We start from the raw sequence: 16,025 nt of genomic DNA on the forward strand, positions 1-16,025 counted from the left end.
CCCCAAAGGCCTTGCTGCTTTCATCCTCTCAACACTGCCTGCGTAGTTTCTAACTGGCTCTATGAGGTGAGAACACATTCCCTGCTGGTACAGAAATCCTACAAACTCCTGTGAGGACTGCGGTTAGAAGCAGACGCTGAAAGATGACTCTGGGGAACTAGACAAAAACACGACGATTTTCACAGAGCATGAAACCCCAAGAGACTGGAATCCACGGAACAACTTGTGCAAAAAAAACAGGTTTACGTGCAAAGAAAATAGCTATACAACATTCGCGATGGTTAGGTTGCGATAAACAGATTTAGTAATAGCTGACGTTTCTTACTTCCTGATCGCCATTTAACTGTAAGAACACCACCACAACACTCACTTTACTCAACAAAAGAAGTACAAAACAGCCCTTCACGTACAATCTGACTTTTAAACACTAGAAAATGCAGGGGAAAGCGCGAACGCAGTCCCCCACTACCACAAATTATGCAGTCGAGTTTCCCACATTTGGGGAAATCGCAGGGGTCAGCACATCCAGAGTGCAATGGATAAGCCTCGCCCTAGGAAAACCACCTTCATGATCATAGTATCTCCCCTGCCAGGTAAGTATGAGCTGTAACACCTCCGCCCCGCCACAGCCTCATACGCCTCACCCTTTACACGCACGGTCACTTACCACGCGCATGTCCTCCCCCCGCCCCCCGCACGGCCCCCACCACGCCACCCCGAGTCCTCCTGTCCGTGACACACACCCAGGACGATCACGTCCAACCGGCGGTCCTGGACTTACTCCCACAGCGCGAGAAATCCTTTGTGGCGAAGCAGCAGCCCCTGCGCTGCCTCATCTACATAGGAATCGCCCTATCCGTGATGTCACCGACAGCGCCTTTCCCGGTCCCCGTCTGCTCTTCCGCCCCACCCTCCGCCACTCAGCCGACCAACCCGCTGCGGGAGCCTGCGAAGGAAGTGACACCTGCCTTTACTTCCTTTCTTTCCCTTCCCCGCCCCGGTCTCTCCCAAAGAAGTAGGTTCTTAACCTGTGATGCCAAGGACACCTTTGGCCGCCAGCTGGAGCCTGTGCTCTCTTCTTCAAATAATGGCTTTTAATGCGCCAACTAGAAAGTTTGGGATTACAGAGAAAACCGGTTCTTTTTACATACGGTTATCCTTGTGATGTAGCTTTCTGCTTGAAGTTAGAAGTCGTTCAATATCAGAGAGAAACCGTGTCTATGAAACTAGACAGGCTGCTCAGATGACTGCAAACCAGCCATCCTTACTTGTTTTATCACTAGGAGTGTTATAAAGACGGTTGTCCAGTTTCATGAATCTTGTAGGTTTTTTTCAAATACAGCAATGTACAAAAATGTGCTGCCCCAGTGGACCACACTGGACACTCAGGCATGGTGCTGGAGTCGTTTTGTCATCTCTTCCACTGCCTTCTCTAGACCTTAGCGCTTACCTCATGTTAACACTTTATATTCTGCAAAGACAGAAACAAAGTCATCCAAATTTGGCAAAAATATTTGGGGGAAATTTTATTTCAGGTGTTTAACTGATTACTTTTAATATATAGACTACAACACCAAACTCTGTAGGACATTTGACAAGGTTCCAGGTTTGCCAATCAAAACCACCAACCACTTTTGACCATAATGACCCACTGGTACATCCTGTGCTAAATTTCACCTGTATTTCTCTTGATTGCACTCACGATGCAACTCAGGGTCATAACAAGCAAAACCTGTTTATTGAATCTGTCTGATGCTTCGAAGAGGTCCGAGATTTATTGGTCATTTCTGATGGTTTGACCTGATGAAATCAGATACCTATGTTGCTTCTAAAGCATTCCAAAATCATCACCTACTCCAAATGCATCTCTGCTGCCAGTGTAAATGTTAGGCTGAGGTGGGAGGATTGATTGAGCCCAGGAGTTCATTCAGGTCCAGCCTGGAAAACACAGCGAGACCTCCTCTCTACAAAAAAAAAAATCAAAGAATTAGCTGGGCGTTGTGGCATGTACCTGTGTTCCCAGCTACTTGGGAGGCTGAGGTGGGAAGATTGCTAGAGCTGAGAGGTTGAGGATGTGGTGGGCTATGATGGAGCCACTGCACTCCAGCCTGGGGGACAGAGTGAGACCCTGTCTCAGTCAATCAATCAATAAATCTCAACCATTTAAAATATCAATGACACATCTGTTTGGCCTTTTAAGTGCATTACTGAATTCTCCAATCTACATTTTTGAGAACAGCCTGGGGAATAGCAACATGGAGGTATTTGGCCAAAATGCAGACCCTTTCATTGTCTGCTTCAGTCTGTTTTTAAAAATCCTCTAAAGGATTATTCCAATTTGCCCTTTTCAACCATTTAGTGGCCCTGCCTTCTTACACTAGCATGTGAATTAACTGATAAAAATCAGAATATCTGGGCTCAAAAGTTTGGACAATTAAGTCAAATTTTCTCCCCAACCCTATTGGATCTTGGAGGCTGCTTTAGAATTAGAAAGGGAAATTTTATTTAAATTTCAATCAAGGAAGTCTTTTTTTTTTTTTTTTTTTTTATACAGTGTCTTGCTCTGCCACCCAGGCTGGATTGCAATCTCGGCTCACTGCAACCTCCACTTCCTGAGTTCAAGCAATTCTCCTGCCTCAGCCTCCTGAGTAGCTGGGATTGCAGTCATGTGCCACCACGACCGGCTAATTTTTGTATTTTTAGTATAGACCAGGTTTCACCACGTTGTCCAGGCTGGTCTCAAACTCCTGACCTCATGATCCACCTGCCTAGCCCTCCTAAAGTGCCAGGATTACAGGCATGAGCCACCGCGTCTGGCCTAGGGAAATCTTTTATAATATTCTTAATTCACATTTCGGTGAAGCAGTATACAGAACTGTAGGCTCTCCTCTTCCTGTGGGTTTTACCTTGAAAGGGGCTGTCAGAACAGAAGTTTCAGGGAAGGGGCCAGAGCCCTGGGGACTTTCCTCAGGTGATGGTGATGGAAGAATAGGCAAGGCAGGACTGGAGGACTCAGGTAAGGGAGACTACGCAGGTGCAGGGGCAGGAGGAGAAGGAGCAGTTGGAGGCAAAAGAGACAAAGTCTCCCCAATATTTATCAATTCAGAAAACGTGTCACTTTACCTCCTTCAGCTTACTTCCTCACTGGAGGCAACTTTCTCAGTTCTTTTAGAAGTTTCTAGGTATCATTGGAAGTAAGCCTCCCATTTAATTTGGTTCTAAAACCAAATTTTTCCAATTGTGCACACCAAAAAATTATTTTAAGCATTTCAAAAGATCCCCATTTCCTTGGCTGGGCGCGGTGGCTCAAGCCTGTAATCCCAGCACTTTGGGAGGCCGAGACACCTCTTTAGCGTCCCCGGTCACTTGGAGCACCTGAATGGGTCAGCGGGAGCAGATCACTTCTTTTCTTCAGGGCAGAACGCACCTCCATGCATTTTCCAGTTGAGAACTAACAGGAATTAGTCACACATGAAAAGCTAAGTCTGAATGTTCAAAACAACATGCTACATAAAAAGAAACCACCAGTGCCTACCTGCCAATACCTTGACCCAGATCTTCCTGCCGAGGAACAGAGGCAGAAAAGGCAGAAGCTCTCTGGAGAGCTCTTTGCCTGACTATGACCCAAACCTTCTGTCCTGACACAGAGGTGGAAAAGGCAGTTATTTCCCCTGAAACTCAAAGCTCTTACCCACAGGGTAAAGACAGAAAACCTCCGTTCTAAAAAGGGAGAGCTGGAAAGGACGCTCAAGCAAACCCCAGGCCTTCAACCAAAGAGTGGGAAGGTCCAGATTTCAGGAGGATTCACCCTTTACTACTGCCCAACTGTTTCTCTCAGAGTCAGAACTCAAGGGCTTCAGACTGGCCAGGCACCCAGTCCGGGAGGAATGTGGTGTGATCTGAGAGACGAAAATACATGGCCCCTTAGAGACTAAGACAGACTCTAAGGTTAAGGAAACAAAAGTTAGCTACGGGTCAAGGGTTCAGGGCTCAGCTGGCACGGCAACTTCCTGAATTCCTATGGCTACAGGAAAAACCACACTCTTGCTAAACTCCTTAACAACAGGAGCTAGCAAGCAAATTGTCAAAATCTTCCCAGCCCTTCTCAACTGGATTTATAACCCAGATCACTAGACCTCCGATGGGACAGAGGAGTGACCTTCCATTCTCTCCTGATAAGCAACTGCAGACCTCAAGCCAGTTTCAGCCATGTTACAGGGCCTGCACACAAACCGACTTCGTGTCCAATAGTTCACCTTTTGACATAAAGAGCCAATTTCCACCTCATTTTAATGCTAAAATCCCTTCCCAATGTGAAGATGGGGTACATGTTACATATATGTTTACCCATTGCACATGAGCTCAATACTCCTCAGAAATGGACTTTCTCCAAACCTGCTGAATATGTATAACTCCATTGTGTGATACACACCCTGTGAGGCACAAAAACCAACCTGCCCTCTCTCTCTCTGAAGAGAAAGCACCTCTTCAAAGACACAAACTGGAGATTGTCTCTTCCTGGACTGCAAACTGATCTCACCAATAAAATTCTTACTACTATTTAGCCACCCTGGAGGCCTTTGAGAGGATAGTCAGTTGGTCAGAGATGAGTTGCTCTGAATCCTGCTCCCAGGGCCAAAAATGTCGACCTAGAAGGAAGGGGCTTAAGCACAAAGTATGATTTAAAGAGTTTGTTTGAGCCAATGTGAGGGTAGATGCCCGGAAGGCTCAGACCCAAGCAATCTTGGATATGGGTTCTGTTTGGCCTTTGTCACAAGCAGGTTTGTAAAGACCAAAAAGGGAGACAGGGAGTTGGCTGGTAGAAAGTTGTTTGTCAGGAACTCCCAGTAGTTTACAGAAATAACATTGATTAGGGATTAGCTATACATTGTTCAGCTACAGGTAGTGAGATATGGTGTCCAGTGCACATGATTAGGTTACTTTATAGCTAACTGTGGCAATAGCAAGCAGTTTCAGTGGATGAATACATAGCTCAAAAGAGAGCAAGTGGCCAGTAGTGGTGGTTCACGCCTATAATTCCAACACGTTGGGAGGCCAAGGTGGGCGGATCACCTGACGTTAGGAGGTTGAGACCAGCCTGGCCAACATGATGAAACCCCGTCTCTACTGAAAATACACACACACACACACACACAAAAGTCTGGCGTAGTGGTTCGCGCCTTTAGTCCCAGCAACTTGGGAGGCTGTGGCAGGAGAATGGCTTGAACCTGACTGGAGGAGGTTGCAGTGGGCCAAGATCCTGCCACTGCACTCCAGCCTGGACAACAGAGTGAAACTCCATCTCAATACAATAAAAAAAAATTTTTTTTAAACTTAAACAATTTTAGAAAGCAGGAAGTAGGATGTGGTTGCTGTCTCATTTTAATGCCTAGCTGTGGGCATACTAATTTGAAAGCACTCGTTTTCCTCACATGAAAAAGTTATTTTCTTTCTTTTCTTTTTTTTTTTTTTTTTTGTTTTGGAGACACACTCTCACTTCCTGTGCCACCCATGCTAAAGTAGTGAAGTGACATGATCTCTGCTCACTGCAACCTCCACCTCCAGGGATCAAGTGATTCTCGTGCCTCAGCCTCCCGAGTACCTGGGATTACAGGCGCCAGACACCATGCCTGGCTAATTTTTGGATTTTAGTGGAGACGGGGTTTCACCATGTTGGCCAGGCTGGTCTCGAACTACTGACCTCAGATGATCCACCCACCTCGGCCTCCCAAAGTGCTGGGATTACAGGCGTGAGCCACCATGCCCAGCCAAGACCATTAATTTAATCTACAGCTAAATCTATTATTTTTTCATGTTACAAATTCAATAAGAAAAGTTTCCCCTAATGAAACATCACATTTAAAGCATAAGTAGAAAAAAAATGTAATAGAGAGTGTCTTGCTCTGTCATCCAGGTGAGAGAACATTGGTGCAACCACAGCTGACCAACCTACCACTCTGGACTCAGGCAGTCCTCCCTCCCAGCTCAGCCTGCCTTTTAATTTTTTAGAGATGGCATCTTGCCCTGTTGCCCAGGCTGGTCTCCAACTCCTTGCCTAAAGCAATCCTCCCACCTCAGCCTCCTGATTTTCTGGTATTACAGGTCTGAGTCAACCAGCCTGGCAGTGCAGGAATTTAAAAAAAAAAAAAAAAAAGTCAAGAAATTATTCTTGGCCAGGCGCGATGGCTCACGCCTGTAATCCCAGCACTTTGGGAGGCCGAGGCGGGTCAGGAGATCGAGACCGTCCTGGCTAACACGGTGAAACCCCGTCTCTAGTAAAAGATACAAAAAAATTAGCCGGGTGTGGTGGCCAGCGTCTGTAGTCCCAGCTACTGGCGAGGCTGAGGCAGGAGAATGGCGCAAACCCGGGAGGCGGAGCTTGCAGTGGGCCAAGATGGCGTCACTGCACTCCAGCCTGGGCGACAGAGCGAGACTCTGTCTCAAAATAAATAAATAAATACATAAAAAGAAATTATTCTTTATTTTATTTTATTTTGAGTTGAGGTCTTACTCTGTCACTCAGGCTGGAGTGCGGTGGTACAATGATAGTTCACTGCAGCCTGGATCTGCTGGGCTCAAGCAATCCTCCTGCCTCAGCCTCCCAAGCAGCTGGGACTACAGACATGAGCCACTGTGCTGGCTAGTTTTTTTTAAATTAGCTCATTTTTTAAAATTTGTAGAGACAGGGGTCTCACCATGTTGCCCAGGCTGGTATCGAACTCCTGGCTTCAATCCTTCTTCTCTCTTCAGCTGCCTAAAGTGCTAAAATTATAGGTGTGAGTCACCACACCCTGCTTAAGTTTCATATTTTAATTTTATATACTTAATTATTACTGTCCTTAAGATAATTGGGGCAGTAATCTCTTTAAAGTTTTAGAGACTTAATTTATCTATTCACTCCACTGGAAGAGTATACCTATTGGTTTCATAAGAAAATATATTTATAAATCAGAAAATTTATTTCCACCAATCTAGGGGGCATTCGAAGGCAAGTAATTGTATTAAGTAACATCATTTAGGGTGAAAACAGATGCAATGGTATCTATTAACGATGCTTATCAGTGAGGGAAACAAACTGAAAAAATGAACATCGTTAGATCCTTGGAAAACCCTCACTGCTGAAAATCTGAGTGATTCTGTGACACCCTTTTGAGTCTTGCAGGACATTCTCTTTCCGGAGCATATAAGAGTAAATCATTTCTAGGCCAGGCGCGGTGGCTCAAGCCTGTAATCCCAGCACTTTGGGAGGCCAAGCCGGGCGGATCACGAGGTCAGGAGATCGAGACCATCCTGGCCTACACGGTGAAACCCCGTCTCTACTAAAAATACAAAAACTAGCTGGGCGAGGTGGCGGGCGCCTGTAGTCTCAGCTACTCGGGAGGCTGAGGCAGGAGAATGGCGTAAACCCGGGAGGCGGAGCTTGCAGTGAGCTGAGATGCGGCCACTGCACTCCAGCCTGAGCCACAGAGCGAGACTCCGTCTCAAAAAAAAAAAAAAAAAGAGTAAATCATTTCTTTTCATCCATTTTCATTTTCATTAACAGCTGAACTTCCTTGATGTTCTGGAGATTTTTACGTTTGATTTGTGGCCAGGCGCAGCGGCTTACGCCTACAATCCTAGCACTTTGGGAGGCCAAGGTGGGCAGATCACTTGAGTTCAGGAGTTCAAGGCCAGCCTGGCCAACATGGCGAGACCCCATCTCTACTAAAAATACAAAATTTAGCCAGGCATGGTGTCACATGCCTGTAATCCCAGCTACTCAGGAGGCTGATACACAAGAATCGCTTGAACCCGGGAGGCCAAGGCTGTAGTGAGCCAAGATCATGCCACTGTGCTCCAGACTTGGTGACAGAGTGCGACTCTGTCTTAAGCAAAAAAAAAAAATTTGATTTGTGTGGTTGTGAGAAGTGCTTATATTGCTGACTCCATTGCTTATTTGTGATCATATAAATCTCTTTTCTCCTTTCTGTAGTGTGATTTAAACTTAATCCTTAAAGGACATGTATTTCAGCTAGTTAGAGTTGTTTAGCTAGTAGAAACCTGAGTATACGAATCAAAGAAAAGTGCTCCTTACATGCCACAGACTTAGCTTTCTTTCTGTACTAAGATTTCTTTTAGGTATAGTAATTCGTTAAAGCCAAGAGCTCCTATGGAATGAAGTTAGGTGGGAGGGGTGCATTGAGTAGTAAGATCATCTTTATAATAGAGATGTCACTCTCGCAGGTATTGACAGTTATTGGGCCCAAAAAATTGTTACCAAACATTGGAAAGACAAGATATGAGCAACTTCTCATTGCTGCAGTCTCAAATATCAGGAAATACCATTATCCTCAGGACAATGAACAGACCATCAAAAGAGACTCACAGACTCGATCCGCTGTCATGTATCACCAAACAGGGACTGGATCCTTGTCAAACAACACCCAACAGAGATTGTCCTCAGAAATTCACTTCATAACATCAAAACCAGAAACCCATACTGATGCCACTGATGGCAGAAAACAATGATGCGAGAAAGACAGAGAGGGAGATAGAGAGAGGAAGGACTTGCCCAATGACCATACTTAGTACATAAAAGCAAAAGAGCTCAACTTCTGCTCATGAAAGCAAGAACCGAGGCAACAAGAGCCAATATCTCTAAGGATCCAGTTCTGCACCAGGGGCCTGTTAGGTGCAGGATTCTGTTGGCTCCAATGATGGGTCTCAGATGGACTAATTTTTATGGACATAGCCTCTGAAATAAATCAGTCAAGGAATAATATAGAGACACTTATCTACATGCTCATTCTCCATTACTATAGAAGGGAAACTGGCATTAGAATGTTTTAATCAAATAAAAGTAACATCAAGATTTATAAAGAAAAGAGGAAAGGAGAGGAGAAAAAAATGACTGGGACCATTGTGATTTTGCTTCCTTTGGATAAGCAACTTGGCAGAAAGCTATCAAAGAGGTCACTATGACCTGTCTTCTCTGGACGAATGTGACTTGGTCACCACAGGAAACAATTACAGGCTGGGCACAGTGGCTCATGCCTGTAATACCAGCACTTTGGGAGGCGGAGGCGGGAGGATCACTTGAGCTCACGAGTTGGAGAGCAGCCTAGGCAACATGATGAAACTCTGTCGGTACAAAAAGTACAAAATTTAGCCGGGCATGGAGGTGTATGCTAGTAGTCCCAGCTACTCAGGAGGCTGAGGTGGGAGGAACACCTGAGCCCGGGGAGGTTGAGGCTGCAGTGAACCATGATTACACCCCTGCACTCCAGCCTGAGTGACAGAGTAAGACCATGTCTCTAAATAAATGAATTAAATTTGTAAAAGAAACAAGGCCAGGCCACTATTCACAATAGCAAAGACTTGGAATCAACCCAAATGTCCATCAGTGACAGACTGGATTAAGAAAATGTGGCATATATACAACATGGAATACTATGCAGCCATAAAAAAGGATGAGTTCATGTCCTTTGTAGAGACATGGATGCAGCTAGAAACCATCATTCTCAGCAAACTATTGCAAGAACAGAAAATTAAATACCGCATGTTCTCACTCATAGGTAGGAATTGAATAATGAGATCACTTGGACACAGGAAGGGGATCATCACACACCAGGTCCTATTGTGGGGAGCGAGGGCAGGGAGGGATAGCATTAGGAGATATGCCTAATGTAAATGATGAGTTAATGGGTGCAGCACACCAACATGGCACATGTATACATATGTAACAAACCTGCACGTTGTGCACATGTACCATAGAATTTAAAGTATAATAATACAAATAAATAAATAAATAAATAAATAAAAAAGAAACAGGGCCAGGCATGGTGACTCACACATGTAATCCCAGCACTCTGGGAGGCCAAGATGGGAGTATCACTTGAGCTCAGGAGTTCGAGACCAGCCTGGGCAACATAGTGAGATCTCATCTCTAAAAAATACATATATATATTTTAATAAATACATATAATAAAATATATATTTTATTATACATAATATATAACTGTATATTTTTATTATATATAATAAAATAAAAAAGAAACAATTACAGATGTTGGAGGACTTTAAAATAGCCAGGTGCAGTGGTTCAGGCTGGTAATCCCAGCACTTTGGGAGACTGAGACAGGAGGATCACTTGAGCCCAGGAGACTGAGGCTACAGTGAACTATGATCGTGCTACTGCACTGCAACCTGGGCAACAGAGCAAGACCCTATCTCAAAAAATAAAATAAAATGTCTTAAAAGTTTAGCTGTCCATCCTATGAAACTGAATATCTCTGGGTAATGTCCACCATGTCCTCCTGTTGTACCTCCCCCTTACTTAAGCCAGGAAGGCATTTGTCTACTTACTAGAATATCACTGGCAAATGGTCGGGCATGGTGGCTCATGACTGTAATACCAGCATGTTGGGAGGCTGGTCAGGAGTTTGAGACCAGCCTGGCCAACATGATGAAACCTTGTCTCTACTAAAAATACAAAAATTAGCCAGGCATGGTGGTGCAGTCTTGTAAGCTGAGATCACTCCACTGAACTCCAGCCTGGGTGACAGAGCAAGACTGTGTCTCGAAAAAAAAAAAAAAAAAAAAAAAAACAAGCAAAGAAAAGAATATCATGGGCACATGTATAGAAAGTTTGTTAGACCGAGTGTGGTGGTTAACACCTGAAATCCCAGCACTTTGGGAGGCCAAGGCAGGCGAATCTCTTGAGCCCAGAAGTTAGAGCTCCTGGAGCCAATCTGGGCAACATAGCAAGATCCTATCTCTAAAAAAAAAAAAAAAAAAAAGAAAGAAAAGTTAGATTTGATGGTGCACACCTGTAGTTCCAGCCATTCTGGAGGCTCACTAGAGCCGGGGTGGCAGGTGCAGTGAGTTTGCAGTGAGCTGAGATCACAACACTGCACTCTATCCTGGGTGACAGAGTGGTACCTAGTCTCAAAACAAAAAGTAGGAGAGGGGAGAAAATGTGTTGTGTCAGCAAAGAAATGAAGAAAGGGACATTATTAGAGTTGAGAAATAAATTAGAATATGATTTGGTACCTTTCCCACAGAAGATAAGTTTGCTAAGGTGCAGAAATTCGAAGCATTATATAAGGCCCGGTGTAATCCTAGCACTTTGGGAAGACCTCGGATGTGCCTGAGCCCACGAGTTGGGGACCAGACTGGGCAACATAAGGAAACCCTTTCTCTACAAAAAATACAAAAAATTAGCTAGGCCCTTCGGATGCGACAACTGATTGTGCCGCAGAGACACGACCCTAGTGGCTTAGGACTCTGGGAAGGTATAATCTCCCCGGTTTATCTAGGGATCAATAATGCAAGAACGCTTTAAAAGCTGGAGCAGGCGGCTGGGCTCGATGGCTCATGCCTGTAATCTCAGCACTTTGGGAGGCCAAGGAGGGCGGATCACGAGGTCAGCTGATCGAGACCGTCCTGGCCAACAAAGTGAAACTTCAGTCCCTACTAAAATACAAAACATTAGCCGGGCGGGGTGGAGCGAGCCTGTATTCCCAGCTACTCAGGAGGCTGAGGCAGAGGAATCGCTCGAACCCGGGAGGCGGAAGTTGCAGTGAGCCGAGATCGCGCCACTGCACTCCTGCCTGGCGACAGAGCAAGACTCGTGTCTCAGAGAAGAAAAAAAAAGAAAAAAAAAAAAACAACCTGGAGCAGGCTTCCCTCAGTGGGCTCTAAAAACCAACCTTTAGATTAACAGCAGAACGCGCTAACCGATTGTGCCACAGAGACACGTAGTTTACCTCCTTCTGGGCGCTATAGGAAGGGTGCACTCACCAAACACTTCCCAACCCTCCCATCCTCAGAGCCCGCCAGACAGTACAGCTGTGCAAGGCCTTGGAAAACTGGAGAGATCAGAGCGGTGAATCGTGTTGGTCTCGTCGGAGACCCGCAGGTTGGGAGATTCTGGAACCAGGACGACCTTGCCCCTCGCCTGCTTCAAAAGCCCCTGGAAAAGCCCCAGCCTGCGACCCGGACCTGAGCCGCCTGGGGGCCCAAGAGAAGCTGAACGCCCTGTGGGCTCCCAGGATGGTTCTTTGTGCCGTCTTCACCAAGTGAGGGAGCCTGTGCCCACCCTGCCCAGTCACCTTTGAGGCCGCTGCGGAACTTCCGCTGACATCTTCGGATCCTGTGTCCCGCACGGGGGCTTCACTGGGGCAGGGATCACGATGAGGGTCGCTCGTGGAGCCCCTCGCGGGGAGCAAGGTCTGGCACTCACCAGGGCGCACGACTAGGACTTGTTGAATTAATCTATCGTTGCCTTTAGCTTTTAGTCCTTTGAAGAGCCCTGAAAAATGGAAATCATGAAATATTTTACCTTGGGGAAGTTTTGATTTGTTTTTTGTTTTGTTTTCTTTTGTGTTTTGAGACAGGGTCTCGCTTGGTCGCCCAGGCTGGAGTGCAGTGGTACAAACACGGCTCACTGCAGCCTTGACGTCCCGAGGCCATAGTCGCCTTTAGCTTTTAGTCCCTTGAAGAACCCCAAGAATAGAAATCATGAGCTTTTTCCATGGGGAAGATCTTTTTTTTTTTTTTTTTTTTGAGACGGAGTCTCGCTGTGTCCCCCCAGGCTGCAGTGCAGTGGCGCGATCTCCGCTCACTGCAAGCTCTGCCTCCAGGGCTCACGCCATTCTCCTGCCTCAACCTCCCGAGTAGCTGGCATTACAGGCGCCCGCCACCAAGCTTGGCTCATTTTTTGTATTTTTAGTAGAGACGGGGTTTCACCTTGTTAGCCAGGATGGTCTCGATCTCCTGACCTCGTGATCCGCCCGTCTCGGCCTCCCAAAGTGCTGGGATTACAGGCGTGAGCCACCGCGCCCAGCCAGGGAAGTTCTTTTTACAAAGCGTTTATTCACATTGATTTCTCGGCATCCCCCGGAGAGGGCAAAGGGCAGGGCCTCCAGTGCACCTTCTGCGGCCGTGGAGCCGCAGGGGCTCAGCTGGGCAGTGGTTGGGTCCTGGGGCAGGAGGATAAGAGCGAGGGAAGGGAAAAGCAAAAGCAGGGAAAGAAGCCGGGGAGCGGTAGAACAGACATCCAGACCTCCTGAAAGACTCGTGCAGCACAGGCTGGATCTTCTGGAGGTGAGAATTGTTTTTTGCTGTTTGTTTGTTTATTTATTTATTTATTTATTTATTTATTTATTTATTTATTTTTTGAGACGGAGTCTCGCTCTGTCACCTGGGCTGGAGGGCAGTGGCCGGATCTCAGCTCACTGCAACCTCCGCCTCCCGGGTTTACGCTATTCTCCTGCCTCAGTCTCCCGAGTAGCTGGGACTACAGGCGCCCGCCACCTCGCCCGGCTAGTTTTTTGTATTTTTTTAGTAGAGACGGTGTTTCACCATGTTAGCCAGGATGGTCTCGAACTCCTGACCTCGTGATCCGCCCGTCTCGGCCTCCCAAAGTGCTGGGATTACAGGCTTGAGCCACCGCGCCCAGCCTTGTTGTTGTTGTTGAAGCAGAATGGGGAGGAAGTGAGGGGAAAAAATGAGAGAGAACATGAAAGAGCTCCAAACGTGAGGACCTATAACTCCCCAAGAATAACATCTTCCAGAAGAACTAGACAGAAAACTACGAGTCTGGGAACCCTGAAATCCCCGGAGGAGTAGCATCATCATGACCCTCTGTGTTCCTTTTGGCAAAGGACTTGCTTCCTTCGTTTGTACAATTGTTTGTGTTTGTTAAATAAATAAAACCCTTTTCATTTATCTTTGAAAGTACATTGGCTCTATTATTTTAGGATTACAAATAATGCTGCAGTCGTCATTCTTGTACACTTCTCATTGGCCACTGGTGTATTTCTATAGGGTAGAGGCCTGGAGAGCAGTTGCTCCAGCATAGTGATTACATGGTTTTTATATCATTCCATTTTCTTTCCTTTGTTGGCTTATTAGCTATAACTCTCTTTCTTCTGGTCCACCGCTCTCCGACTTCTTTTGCTGCTTTTGCTTTTCAGTGATGGTTTTAGGGTTTCCAGAATACATCTTCATCCGTGCCATCTAGTGACATTCTACCTCCCCTTCTGGCCATTATGCTAGTGTTGTCATATAATTTGATTTTACACATGTTATAAACCCCAGAATTCATTATTATTGCTTTTAATTGGTCAAATTATTTTAAAATATTTAAATAATAAGAACATATATATTTAACTATGTGCATACCGATTTCCAGTAGTCTCCATTTCTTTGTGTAGATCCATTTTTCTGTCTGGTATCCTTATCCTTAGGCTGGGAGGACTCCTTTTGCATTTCTTGTAGTGTGGGTTGCTGAATTCTTTCATTTTTTTGTATGTCTTTAAATGTCCTTATTTCTGTCACATTCTTGAAAGATTTTTCATTTTGGCATAGAATTCTAGGAAAACTTTATTTCTTTCTTTTTTTTTTTTTTTTTTTTTTTTGAGGCGGAGTCTCGCTCTGTCGCCTGGACTGGAGTGCAGTGGCCGGATCTCAGCTCACTGCAAGCTCTGCCTCCCAGGTTTGCACCATTCTCCTGCCTCAGCCTCCCGAGTAGCTGGGACTACAGGCACCCACCACCTCGCCCGGCTAGTTTTTTTTGTATTTTTAGTAGAGACGGGGTTTCACTGTGTTAGCCAGGATGGTCTCGATCTCCTGACCTCGTGATCCGCCCGTCTCGGCCTCCCAAAGTGCTGGGATTACAGGCTTGAGCCACCGCGCCCGGCGGAAAACTTTATTTCTTTCAGTACTTTAGGATGTTGGCACTTTGTTTTTGTAAAACTGGCATAAAGTGGGCTTCCTGTACTTGTTATATAATTTTTGGAATGTGTATTTAAATTAAAAACATTAAAATGGGTTGGACGAGGTGGTGCACGCCTGTAGTCCCAGCACTTTGGGAAGGGGAGACAGGAGGATTGCTTGAGGCCCACAGTTGGAGACCAGTGTGGGCAAGATAGCAAGACCCTGTCTCTCTCTCTCATATATGAATGTCCTAGACTCATCTTAAGTTCCACCAACAGAGCACTTAAAGTAAAATGTGCCCAACCTGAAGGTCAAACCTACCTACTGACATGTAATTTGTGTTTGTGAGACATTCTCAACAGCATTTGTTTTACCTAGCATAGTGGTTTTCAAGTTTTCGTCACACTTGAATGTCTTAAGTGCAAAACTTGTCAGAATTCATTTCCTTTGCCAAAAAATTCTAAAATACTTTTTTTTTTTTTTTTTTTTTTGAGATCAGTTCACTGCAACTTCCACTTCCCACGTTCATGGGATTCTTCTGCCTCAGCCTCATGAGTAGCTGAGACTACAGGCCTGCGACAATACATCCGGCTAATTTTTGTATTTTTAGTAGAGACGGAGTTTCACCATGTTGGCCAGGCTGGTCTCAAAGTCCCGATCTTAAGTAATCTGCCCACCTTGGCCTCCCAAAGTGTTGGGATTACAAGCATGAGCCACCGCGCCCAGCCTAAAATACTCTTACTTCAAGTAAAAGTGCATTAAAAACAAACTTCTCAGTTGCATCCCTGGAATCCATAGAAAGCCCGAGAGAGACAATCAAGTGCTACAGGATAAAACACTATCACCACGTTGGCCAGGCTGGTCTCGAACTCCTGACCTTGGGCTCCCAAAGTGCTGGAATTATAGGCATGAGCCACCGCACCCAGCCCAACCAAGATTATTAAACCACTCTAATGTGTCAAAAGAGTCACACTGATTTTTTAAAAATAAGGTAATAGGCTGGGTGCGGTGGCTCACGCCTGTGATCCCAGCACTTTGGGAAGCCATAGCAGGAGGATCACAAGGTCAGGAGTTCGAGACCAGCCTGAGCAACATGGTGAAACCCCGTGTCTACTAAAAATACAAAAATTAGCCGGGTGTGGTGGTATGCGCCTGTAATCTCAGCTACTCGGGAGACTGAGGCAGCAGAATTGCTTGAACCCGGGAGGCAGAGGTTGCAGTGAGCCGAGATTGCACCACTGCACTCCAGCCTGGGCGACAGAGTGAGACTCCATCTGAAAATAAATAAATAAATAAATAAATAAATAAATAAATAAATAAATAAA

General features: G+C 45.6%; 1 non-coding gene and 1 pseudogene across 1 annotated transcript; both read right to left on the reverse strand.

Annotated features, from left to right (window-relative positions):
• Positions 1–437: 437 nt before the first annotated feature.
• LOC111529971 lies at positions 438–601 on the reverse strand. Its single transcript, XR_002727656.1, has one exon. It is a non-coding gene; the product is annotated as a U1 spliceosomal RNA (small nuclear RNA).
• An 11,205-nt stretch (positions 602–11,806) lies between these two features.
• Positions 11,807–15,496, reverse strand: LOC111529970 (annotated as a pseudogene).
• Between the last annotated feature and the right edge of the window lie 529 nt (positions 15,497–16,025).

Source organism: Piliocolobus tephrosceles, unplaced genomic scaffold (assembly GCF_002776525.5).
Source record: "Piliocolobus tephrosceles isolate RC106 unplaced genomic scaffold, ASM277652v3 unscaffolded_31806, whole genome shotgun sequence".
NCBI classification, from domain to species: domain Eukaryota; kingdom Metazoa; phylum Chordata; class Mammalia; order Primates; family Cercopithecidae; genus Piliocolobus; species Piliocolobus tephrosceles.